This window comes from Castor canadensis, chromosome 3 (assembly GCF_047511655.1).
Source record: "Castor canadensis chromosome 3, mCasCan1.hap1v2, whole genome shotgun sequence".
NCBI classification, from domain to species: Eukaryota; Metazoa; Chordata; class Mammalia; order Rodentia; family Castoridae; genus Castor; species Castor canadensis.
In genome coordinates, this window is record NC_133388.1 from 7,685,193 (window position 1) to 7,697,846 (window position 12,654).

Here is a 12,654-nt window from a genome sequence, read left to right on the forward strand (position 1 = left end):
GTGCATACTACCCCTCTGGCAAAAATTAACACTTCTCATATGTCAATTTCTCATAATTCTCTCACATTTTCACTTTTTTTTTTTTTTTTTTGCAGTACTGGGGCTTGAACTCAGGGCCTACATCTTAAGCCACTCCAACAATACTTTTTTGTGATGGATATTTTCAAGATTGGGTCTTGAGAACTATTTGCTGGGGCTGGCTTTGAACAGCAATCCTCTTGAGTAGGTATTACAAGTGTGAGTCACCGGCATCCGGCACCTTTTCACTTTTAATCCTCACAATTACTTTTCCATTATGGTAAAATATACACAAAATTTACCATCTTGATATTCTATATATAGTCTTTTTTTGGTTTTTTTTTGTGGGTTTTTTTGTTTTGTTTTGCTTTGTTTTGGTGGTACTGGGGGTTTGAACTCAGGGCCTCATGCTTGCTAGGTAGGTGCTCTACCACTTCAGCCACTCCACCACCCCAAAATTTACCATCTTAAGTATACAGTTCAGTGGTATTTAAACACATTCATAATGTGCAACCATCACCACTATCCGTGTCCAGAACTCCACAGGTTTAGAGAGGATACATAACTTAATACTATAGTTAGCTAAAGGAAGAACAAGAATTCAAACCAGGTCTGACTCCTTCCTTACATAAACTGTCATTTTTACTGAGCACATCTCAGGCCACACTGTGGAAAGAGAAAGAATGAGATGACCCAATCCTTAAGAAGTAAGTTATCTTCAGGAGGCAGAGATCAGGAGGATCGTGGTTTGAAGCCAGCCGGGGCAAATAGTTTGTGAGACTCTATCTTGAAAAACCCTTCAAAAAAAGGGCTGGTGGAATGGTTCAAGGTGTAGGCCTAAATTCAAACCCCAGTACCACAAAACAAAACAAAACAAAAAAAAAAAGAAGTCAATCGTCTCAACCCCAGAGACCCATCCCAGATACACCAGAACATCCCTTAACCTAGAGAAAGCAGGAAAGGCTCTAGAGACCACAAAACCCTTGCTGTTCATACTACTGCCTCTACTCTACAAGGGCCCAACTTGTCTAAGAACCAAAAATGTACTCACCCCAGGGACTCTGTGACCTCTGTATTGAGCTGTATCCCATGAATTCACAACCCTCCCTGCAACAGGAACAGATGACCATGAAACAAGCCCCACACCTCTGCTTCAGCAATCACAGGCCCTTCTTGGTTTCAAGTTCAAAAACTACAGTGTTCTAGCAGAGAAGCCACATAAAATCTCCAAAATAGCCAAAAACATCATTTCCCTGCTAATCGTGGAGAGGGCTTTCTTGCCTTTAACTTAATATTCTCATAAGCAATCTGTAGTTATAATTAAATTAAGATGAATGGGTGCTGGGTTGTAACCATTATGCTCTCTACAGAGTGACCAGGCCTCAGGGGTTTGTTCACCACTAACAAGCTGTTTGTAAAACCCTGTAAAGACATAATGACTAAATACTTTCATTATTACTAGACTACCAGTTTAAACATAAATTAAGAGAGATAAAGAGGAAAGAAAACAGATTAGTAAATCAGGTTAGGGACCAGCTACTCAGCAAGATATAAGCAACATCTGAACCACGGGAGTAAAGAATATCCTAACTGAATTTTTTCCCCCAGTGCTGGCGATAGAACCAAGGGCCTTATACATGGCAGGCAAAGGCCATACTACTAAGCTACATCCCTCGGCCTTAACTGGATTTGTTACAGGATACTAAATGCAATGGTACTGCTCTTAGAAACTAACCCACACCATAAGGCACTGGCTAGAGAAATAAACCTAAGCTAATATAAGTAAAACAGATGCTGGAAGAAAAGGAAAGGCTACATTTCTGCTGGAACAACATGTGATTTGTTTTAAAGCACTATATAGGAACAAAACTGAAGTCTAGACTCAGAAAGCAAAACCAAAAGCCTAGAATCTGAACAAAGTCTAAAACTCGATTGTGATTCAGTTTAAATTGCCCACAAAGCAGTGGTGAAAACATGATATTTCTAGAGTTCAACAGGCCTGCCACTTTTCCTTTTCCTCTCCTGTAACATGAGTAATTCCTACCTCAATAGGTGGCCAATTGCCTTTCCCTGTGCCCTTTTCTCTGAACAACAGCCATGGGACCACTGTAGACTCCCAGGCCCTCTGACTGCAACTCCACCAGCCTGTGCCTCCCCTTCACTTCTGCTTACTTGATCAGGGCTCATGTGTGCAAACTGGACAGCACCCCCACAATTCCATGGCACCTACCACATTGCGCTATATCCAAATTCTTCTTCATGACATGGAAGTTCCTTGAGCACTGGAATCATACAGCTTTAGTAACCAGCATAGCTCCTGGCACATAGTAAATTCTCAAAAAATAAAGAAAGAAAGAAAGAAAGAATAAAAGTATGTTGAGTGAGGTTGAGTATCTCTTCTCTGAAACACTTGGGACCAGAAGTATTTCAGATTGCTGATTTTTTAATATTTGCATATATATATATACACACACACATCCCAGGTCTAACCATGAAAGTCATTTATGTTTCATTTATATCTTATAAACATAAGGTAATTTTATACAATATTTAATGCACCTAAAATATATTTAGCCTGCGACCTGTCATATGAGGTCAGGTGTGGAATTTCCACTTGTGGTGTCACATTGATGCTCAGAAAGTTTGAAATTTAAGAGCATTTTGGATTTTTGATTTTTGGATGAGGAATGTTCAACCTGTAATTCCCAATTATACCTAGCTGGAATTAGAAGTCAAACAACTTCCCTGGGATAAATCCTGGGAACATGAAAAATGCAGGAAGGAAAAAAAAAACCTACTCTGGGTGAAGAGTCCTGCTCTGTCATTACCTGACTTGGGAGAGCCACATACCTAGGCACTTGAAGTCCCAGCTACCTCCCGTGTCAAATGAGGGGACTCAGCAGGGGAGCATCTACAGTCACTATCAATGAGCTCTGGTATGTATGCTTATATTCTGAGATGGTGATATTCTTACTCTACTACCTCTCAATCCCCACTGCTATGAAAATTGCCATCTGTCAACTGCTTTATCATCTGCCCCATTCATAACATACAAGTGATGTCTATCTTACAGATGGGGAACCAATTCAGAGGCCAAGCACACTGTTCTAGGTCATTCCCAGCAAAGCACAGAGGGCAGGACTTCAGATCCTCAAAGCTTCATCCTCTACCATACCTATGTATCTAAGCTAGAGAGGAGACAGCCCCAGAGGCACAAGGTGGGATCCCAAGGAACCCAATGGGTGTTCAATAAATATAATGCATCTTTTGGAGATCTAAGTGAACTAAAAGATTGGTGACAAGGGGTGTTTATAGTAAAACAGACAAGGGGTGTTTATAGTAAAACAGACATATTACAAAGTACAATGTAAAAGTTACATTAAATTTTAAGGTAAAACTTAAGTGGGCTTACTCTCACTCTCACTGAAGGGAAAGACTCACAGGAAAACTTTCTGAAACCTATACACTAAAATCACTCTATAATAATGTTTCAAAGAGTAGACTACATTAATCTAAAAAGCAGAGAATTTAATTTCCAGTAGAAAGGTATGACTTCTGGACATTATGGGCAAGGAAGGATTCAAGAGAACTAGTTCCCCTGTTCTTCAAGAAAGTTGTTACAGTGTCAAATGAAGTTCCCAACTTGTCCCCCTCCAGGAGAATAGTCAAGGGAGGCACTAGAAGCCTATCCAAATGTGGACACAGACTCCAAGCCAACATGGAACACTGTAGCCTCAACTTTGCCTCTTCTCCCTCCCCAACCTGAAGAATCTGGACACAAACACTAACCAAGCTCACTTACCTTGTGCCTGGCCCTTGCAGGAAGGAAGAAAGGCCCGACAAGCACCTCACTGCCCCATGTGCATGCCGGCCTCCTAACGAGCATTCACCTTCCTGGGTAAAAGCTAACCTCTGAAAACCTTCATCAAGAGCTGGGGGTAATGCTCAAACCTCAGTACCACAAAAAAAGTAAAAATAAATAAATAAAAAATCACAACTCACTGAGTGGGGTGGATAACATGTCTGTAATCCCTATACTCAGGAGACTGAGGCAGGAGGCTGAGGCATGATGGAGAGTCCCAGGCCAGCCTGGGTTACATAATAAGACCCTGCCTTAAAATGGAATGTTCAGATAGCTCTATAATCTTGTTCACATGACCGTAGAACCTGGAAAAGTTGCTGCTGCTACTGATGCCTAGCAGACTGCTATTTGATAGGTCTACACATATTTATGTAACTATAAATATATATATATACACACACATAATTTGATTTTTTGCAGTCAGCTTTAGAAGTATTCTAATTTACCATGATGAACTTGCATTGTACAGAAATTAGTAGTCATATTAGTCTAGAAGTTAAACTTATTTTTTTTTCCATTTGAATGGAGTTAACACACTATATTAAACATGTAAGGTCTTTTCTATGTGGGCTTGATAATAGACACTAATATTCTCTAAATAATGGAAAGAATTATCATGACTCAGAGACACATTTCATCACTTTAACACTTACGACATCACCCTACGTGGTTAACCGACTTAGCTTTTCTCTCCAGCTAAAGATACCACGATCCTAATAAATATGCTTGTATGGTTTTGCTTTAGAAGCAGTGTTTCAACTGGAAGGAAATCAGTATATCACAAGAGCACATCTTTCTCAGTAGAATGGCCACATGAGAGGTTACCAAATAACATTCATTCATTCATTCATTCATTCAAGTTAGATGGTGCTAGGGTTTGAACTCAGGCCCTCAAGAAAGCATCCTACCACTTAAGGTATACCTCCAGTCCTTTTTTTTAGAGGTCTCACCTTTTGCCCAGCTGGCCTCAGGCTGCAATCCTCCTACCTACATCCTCCCACATAGCTGGGCTGACAGGTGTGCACCACCACACTCAGTTTTGTTGAGATGGGGGAGGTCTCACTAACTTTTTGCCCAGGCTGGCCTCAAACCACAATTCTCCCCATCTCTGCCTCCCAAGTAGCTGGGACAGCAAATATGAGCCACCACACCCAGCTTATGTATTTTTTTTAATTATTAAAATCAGTATGGAACAAATCCTAGAAAACGTAAATCATGAAATGAAATGTTGGGCCCAATGTTCTGTTCTTGAGAGTTAAAGAGACTCAGGTCAGATAAGCAAGGAAGACAGAGCAGTAGGTTTGAGAAAAAGGACATTTAACATTTACACACCTCTCACCACTGCCACCTTTTGAGATTTTCTACCTACAAAGAGAGCAGCGGTATGCTGCCACCCAGGCTGGGGTCCACTGCTCTGTTCCCCTCCACAGACCATACCATTCACAGTCAGACCACCAAACTCACTTGGGCTCCTGGTCACAAAAGGGCCTGGCAAGAGCCAGACAACACTTGAAACTTCTCATCTGCCAACCCACAGGCCAGCTCCGTATGTATGGGAGAAGAACAAATTGACAGCAAATTGTCAGATCTCATCTAATCAAAACAAAATGGGGAGGAGAAACCCTTATTGCCATTATCAGGGCCCTAAAAGTAGGCCCAGAGGCCTCCTAACACTGGAGCTCAACTCCATGCCCTTCCCAGAAGTCCACCCTAACTAGCCTAGCCAGACAAGAGCTTTTGTCTTCTCTTATGGCGAATACCCACTGTACTTTCAGTTACCCACACGAACCACTATTCATTCCATTTTATGCCTTTCTCAGTTCTTCCTGGGTTTTTACTCTTCAGCTCTAACCAGTCAGCTCCCTGAGGACAGGATAACCACTTTTCATTTTTCTTCACCCTTCTTGCCGCCAGCTCCTGTCCTAGTCTCAGTCAGATCTTTGTTGGGTTCTGGCATCTCCCATCACTGTGCACAGGGCCAAGATGCCCCAGATTTCTGCAGATCACACCTTAAAAACAAGTACTATGTCTCGCTCATCCTAGCATAGTAACCAGAATATTATGGGAACTTAGGCCACATTAATTGAACAGTAATTAAATGAGAAAAAGACTCCAAAGTCCTAGTTAATTATCTGCTTATCTGAAGGAACACAGAATTCAGTAAGAATTCCTGGAAGGCACAGAAACCAACAGTCACCTGCATATGTGACATCCCACTACCTGCCAGTTGACCCCAAATTGTCTGCAGGGACCATCAAGTTTTGCCACAAAAAGGTTTCATGCGAAATGACAGGAATAACACCTTCTCCTTCCAAGGTTGGTCTGTCTTCCTCCATTCTTTCCTGTAACAGTGTTGTGCATAACTTAATAAAGCTTTCCAGAATGAAAAGGGCATTTTGTATTTTTGTTGTGAATAGGAATTACATGTTTGTCTTTAGTAGACTCCTTTGGGAGCACACCAATCCTCAACTACCTCTCTCTACCACCCTTGTGTTCGCAGGACTCTTGGCTTCCCACTCTCTGGCTCTATTCCTCCTGCCCAAGGCCAAGCATTATCCCCACATTCAGGCCTGGCTGCCTCTCTCTGGTCACCTTCCAAATTCCCTAGTCTCACCTTCTTTCTCACTGTAGCTCTCTTTCCAGTTTCCCTCTGTATCTGAAATCAGTTATTGCGACACACACACCAAAGAAAAAAATAAAAAAGCAAGGTGTAGAAGAGCACACCTATTCTACCAGCTGCTCAGGAGGCAGAGATCAGGAGGAAGCTGGTTTGAGGACAGCCTGAGCAAAAAATTATTAAGACCCCCATCTCAACCAATAAGGTGGGCATGATGGTACATACCTGTCATCCCAGCTACACAGGAGGCATAACAGGAGACTGAGGTCCAGGCCAACTGGGCAAAAACTTGAGCTCTTATTCAAAAAATAACGGCCAGGCGCTGGGGCACCTGTAATTCTAGCTACTCAAGAGACAGAGATCAGGAGGATCGCAGTTTGAAGCCAGCCCAGGGAAATAGTTCAGAGACCCTACCTCGAAAAAACCTATCACAAAAAAAAAAAAAAAAAACTGGTGGAGTGGCTCAAGGTGTAGGCCCTGAGTTCAAGCCCTAGTACTAGCAAAGCAAAAAACAAAACAAAAAAAAACCTAAAGCAAAAGGCTGGGTGATTGGGTCAAGTGGTAGAGCACCTGCTTAACAAGCACAAGGCCCTAAGTTCAAACCCTCATACTGCAAAAAAGCACATAAGGGTCCTGAGAATCAACACTGAGGGTCTTAGTCATGAGACTCCCCTGTTAATAGTTCTGGAATTGACCACTGAGAGGAAATTCAGCTATTGCATAATATCTGGTAGGTTAGATCAGAGTTGCCATACAAGATGAGAAAATGAGATGGACATATTTATTGCTTTCCTTTGTGTGCTTGAGCTAGTTCAGGTTTGCAGCACCACAGTGACAGTTTTCTTTCTTGAATACAGCTTCAGCATCAGAAGAAAGGACTGTAAAGGAGTGATAAATCATTCTCATCTTTTGGCTGACTAGCACATCTATTTTGACAATAAGCTCAGAAAGTCTGAGAAATTTAAGTTATTCTAGCAGAAGTGTTTAGAGAAAAACCCAAACTCAAGGGAAAACAAGAAGAAGCAGCCCAGATATTTCAGTTAAATGAAGGACTTTCTTTAAAACACCAAGAGGAGGGAGATTTTGGTGGTATTAGCAGAAACAATCGGCCACTATTGCCTGTTTCCAATGGAATGTCTTTGCAGCCTTCTCACTGAGTGAGGCCATCTTATTAACTCCAAAAGAATGGATTACATCCAAGAAAAATAATTGGTCTTCTTTTCTCTCACAGAAAAATTCACATGAATGTCTTTTTTTTAAATGCTGGAATTCTCCCTGGCCAGCTCTCTGCTTTCTTGGCATCTGCATTGTGACAGCTGGAACAGATGGCGTCTGGCTGAGACACCTTACATCTTAAACCTTATCCTTGATAAGGTCTGATCTTAACCAGTGATGCGGGAATCCAAGGTCTGTCAGGGTTTCCATCATGAGCACCTACTCATACGGATTTCCGACCTCATAGGATATTTTCCAGTTTTCAAACTGATAAGGCTTACTTTTGCTTTGGCCAAAGAATTTTCACCTTTAGACTAATTCTTAATATTTAAAATGTCACCACACGGTGAAAAGAGACCCATTTCCTCTCATTTGAATAAAGGATGGTTGTACACTAGTTTGCCAGACGTCCTACATATGATGCAGTCTTTTCAACAGGCCATTTTCCAAGACCTGGAAGGCAGAAGATTTTAAGCCCGCTGATGGATCGCCTGGCCATTTCTTCAAAGAAGGGCTTTAGAGACACACACAGATGACAGGAAAGAGTATTTCCAAAGGCTTCACCGGAGTGCATTCACACAAAATGCTGGGGAGGAACAGAATGGCTCCTCTCCACTTGTGTGCTGTGAATGCAAATGAGGAAGGCTACCAGGCTCTTCGATGTAGCCTCTATGACTCCACAAAAATAAATGGCTGGATAACAGGACACACACACAGACACACACGCGCGCACACACCCCGAGCTCATCTGGACACGGATGATTCAGTCTCAACACGAAATGAACTCGCTTCTTAACCGACCACGATCTGAAGGCGTCCTTACATTTCGGAGCACGTCCACCACACTTTGCTCATTTCCATTTTGTGGCCTCATGGAATGAAAGGTAAAGGTTTATCTTCCGCGCACGGTTCTCTCCCAAGGTCTATACACACGCAGCCGGCGTCCCCAGACGGGGTGACAGTGGGAAACGTGGCGAGCCCTACGCGGGCGCCGCGGGGACGTGGCAGAGCGGAGCGGGGCGCACCCGCCTCCTCCGGCCCACCGTGACCTTAGGGGCGCCCGAGGGTGGCGGGGTGCCTCCGCCCCAGCCCCCCGGCGTCCTCAGTGCTGAATCAGCCATTCCTCTGCAGACGGATGACTCAGGATAAACTTTTCAATAATGGCTAAAAACCCACCTCCGCCAGCAAACGAGCGCGCTCGTCTATGCGGACGCCCTGACTCTGCCGTTCCTCACCCCTCAAGAGAGCCGGGCCCTGCGGCAGAGGCCGACTTCTCCGCGCCCCCAGGGGCGGGCACTCGAGAAAGGAGGCCTCGGCGCCCCGTTTCCTGCACAGCTGCGACACCCCGGCCCCTCGGGCCCGGAGCGGCCTCGGGGACAAAGTTTCCAAAGTTGAAGCATCTGGGCGGGCGGGCCGGGCTGGGCACAGGGCGAGGCGGCGGGCGGGCGGGCTGGGCCTGCGCCGCGCCGAGCCGGGTCGCCGCCGCCGAGGGCGCGGGAGCGGCGCCGAGAAGGAGCCGGGCCGCCTGGGCCCGCCCGCCGCATCCCTCGCCGCGTCCCTCCCGTCCGTCCGCCCGCCCGCCGCCCGCGCGGCCCTTACCCCGCGGTCCACCCGCTCGGCCGGCTCACGGGCGCCGGACGCGTCCTCCGCCGCCGTCCGCAGCGTCCTGCTCCCCGGGCAGCCCCATGTCGGGGGGCGGGGAAGGGCCGGCGGCCGCCGCCGCCGCCGCCGCCGCCGGCTGGAAAGTCCCTGCTGGGCTGCAACCCGGCTCGCGCACGCGGCGGCCGCCGCGCCGCCTCACGCACCCTCGCGCTGGCACTTCCTCTCGCGCGCTGGAAATCCCCGCCGGCAGCCGGCGCGCGCCCCGGCGCGCCCTCCCGCCGCCCCGCCCCCGCCGCCGCCGCCGCCGCCGCCGCCGCGGCTCGCGCGCGTGGGACGGCAGAGCTGCGAGCACCCGGCCCCCGCGCCACCCCGCCAACCCCCGCCCCCCCCCCCCCGCGCGCGTCCGCACGCACGCGCGCCCGCCCGTAGCCCGTTGCTAAGGGCCTTCGGCTCCGCGCTCGCCGCCGGCCTTAGCAACGACAGCGCGGGAGGGCCCTCCCACTTCTTACCCCCCCTCCCTCTTCCCCCTCCCTCCCCCGCCACTCCCCCCCCCTCCCGCCCGGGGCCCAGCTCCTCTCCCTGCCCGCCGCGCCCCCGCCGGCCCGGGCTCCGCGCTGCCCCGCCCCTGTACGCGTCCCCGCCTTTCCCCGTCAAAAAAAAAAAAAAAACCACGCAGGTCGCGTGGGGCCCAGAGGGGCGAGTTCCCTGTGCCCGCCAGCTCACCAGGCAGCGGCCCCCTTACACTCGGTCACGCGCCCACCCGTAATGGTAGACAGATACAATGCTCATGGGCACCCACAAACCCACGTGCAGTGGACACTCCTAGTGTCGCATGCTCTCTGCACACGCACGACAGTACACGGACACGCAGATGTGCTCCCAGGCACGCAGATCCCACACCAACACACTGTCTTCACACATACTTGTCCTCTAGACACACCCACCGACACGCATGTCCCCCACACGCACAGGTGGGGTCGCGGGGGTGCCACCTTGGCCCTGTTCTCGCGGGGGGGGGGTAGGGTCCTAAGGTTTGGCTGGAGTTCCTCCCTGGATCCCCCACACCCAGGAAGCTGGATCTGGTCCAGTGTGGACAGAGTAGCCAGTTCGTCACCAAGCCCCCAGAGCTCCTAGCTGACCTGGGCACCCCTCTCCTCTGGGCCAGGAGCATTCATTTCTCCAGGCTTCCTACCCTCAATTATCAAGGATCCACCAATGCTTCTCTCCAACAACGTCCCCCAGCCCTGCCCACCCAGCGGATGAGGGCCTGTCCCCTCCTGGCTCCAGGCCACTGAGGAGCAAGGCCATCAAGGTACAAGTCAGCTGAGAAGACAGAATGCACTTTCTATGAGGATTCCTAGGCTCGTAAGGATTCCTAGGCCTTAAGTGTGGCCAGCTTAAGCCAACCTTGTGTTTCTCCAGTGACTCATGTGAGTGGAGGAGGCAGGAAGTCCAGCATCTCCCGGGCCTCTTCCTCCGTAGAATTTTCCAGAACCCCAAATAGTCTGACCTCTCATCTCTGCCCGTATTATTAGCCCAACAGGTGCCTGTTCTGCAGCCACTGGCAGAAGGGCCTTGCTAATTAGGCTCAAGCAGACCAGTGGTGCCCCTTTCTGGGTCACAGGACACAGCTCTTTTAGTTCAGACAGAAGACATGGTAGGGTGACAGGTCAGCCTCCTCCATCCCAGTCACGTGGACTTTTGGGCTGTGATTGAGCCCTAGACCTCAGACGGGCTCTCCTTTCCCCTCGTGGGTGTCTCTTGCTCTGTGTTGGAAGTTGTAATGACCTTGACGTCACAAGACTCAGAGTCTCAACTCTGGGTCCCAGTCTCTTCCATCGCCGGCCTCCAAGGCCTCTGCTATTTGCCCGCTCCTCCCAGGTCCCCAGCCCTGCTCAAGCTGCTGTGCTGGCACGCCATGGGACCAGGTGTCTACTCCCACCTGCCGCCTTACCTTACACTATATATATATATATATATATATATATATACACACACACACACACACACAGACACACACACACACACACACAGACACAAGGGAACTACCAAAATCAGGAAAGACTCGCTTCTCTGGGCTGGACTGTTTTGAGTTATTTAAAAGTAAGCCACAGGGCAGCAGGTTCAAACACCCATCGGCGAGATTTTCTATGGTTCCTTGGCTCTTTTTATTCTCTGCCAAAGCACTAGTGAGCCACGTTCAGATTAAGGTTTGATGCACTGGAGTTGAGCCCTCTGCTGGTGAGACCCGCTCCTGTTCTCTCTCTCTCTCTCTCTTCTCTTCTCTTTTCTCTTCTCTCTCTCTCTCTCTCTCTCTCTCTCTCTCTCTCTCTCTCTCTCTCTCTCTCTCTCTCTCTCTCTCTCTCCCCCCCCCCACCTCCCCAACTCCTCTTTTTCTTCTCTAATTGAGCAGTTCCGAAACCTCTCCTTTAGCGGGGGGTTGGAGGGGGACAGCACAAAGAAGTTTGCCCCAAACAGGGCCACCCGTTTGGGGGCGGGCGTTCTGGCCGCTGCAGCTCTCGCTGCTTGGCAGCAGTGATGGGCGGCAAGAAGAGCCAATCACAACGCTCCCCTTGGGGCATTTCAAAGGCAGAGCTCGCTGTTCCCTATGGCAACCAGGAACAACACGCTGACTGGTCTCCGGACAAAGAAATTTCTAGCAGGGATTTATGTAGCATGACAGGTTCCGTTTGCTGTGTTTTGGGGAGAAGTGCATGCAGATATTAGAGTGACTCACCTAAATGCAGCAGCCCAGACAGCCAATTGTTTTGTTTTTCAGGGAAGAGGAAAAAGTATTTGTTATATAGTGTTAGGGGCTTCAGGCCCGCCCTGAATATGACGACCAGTGCCTCAAGTGACAGCTCCCCATATAGAAACCACCTGCCCCTGTTGGTCTAACGTGGGCTGAAATGAGCTGACAACGTCCCTCTCACTAAAACATCACACCAGAGGGACGCGTGACAAAATCACAGTACTTGTTGTAGCAAGTGGCTTCTAAACACATCAGTGACAATACTTAATCCCAAACATGTGATGGATTCTAATCTTTTACATGTATTTATTATACAGGGTCTCACTATGTAGCATAGGTTGGCCTTGAATTCAAGATCCTCCTGCCTCAGCTTCTCAAGCGCTGGTATTATAGACATGAGCCATGGTGCCTGGATTTATTTTATTATTTATTTATTTATTTAATGTACTGGGGTTTTGAACTCAGGGTCTTACACTTGTCAGCCAGGCACTTTACCACTTGAGCCACTCCCCCAGTATTTTATGCTTTCATTTTTCTTCAAATAGGGTCTCGAACAGGCCAAGCTATTTATGCCTCTTGAGTAGCTGG

At 48.0% G+C, this 12,654-nt stretch overlaps 1 protein-coding gene across 11 annotated transcripts in view; it reads right to left on the bottom strand.

The window, feature by feature from the left end:
- Positions 1 to 9,464, bottom strand: part of Traf3 (TNF receptor associated factor 3) — a 99,282-nt gene extending 89,818 nt beyond the window's left edge. For 6 of the 11 annotated variants that reach the window (XM_020167369.2, XM_020167365.2, XM_020167368.2 and 3 more), the window contains exon 1: positions 9,312 to 9,464. The gene's annotated coding sequence lies outside the window, so the exon portion shown is untranslated. Of the gene's footprint in view, positions 1 to 1,069; positions 1,126 to 2,248; positions 8,429 to 8,449; positions 8,807 to 8,888; positions 9,080 to 9,311 lie in introns of those variants that run through there. The other 5 variants (XM_074067109.1, XM_074067108.1, XM_074067114.1 and 2 more) reach the window with 5 other exon arrangements.
- Between the last annotated feature and the right edge of the window lie 3,190 nt (positions 9,465 to 12,654).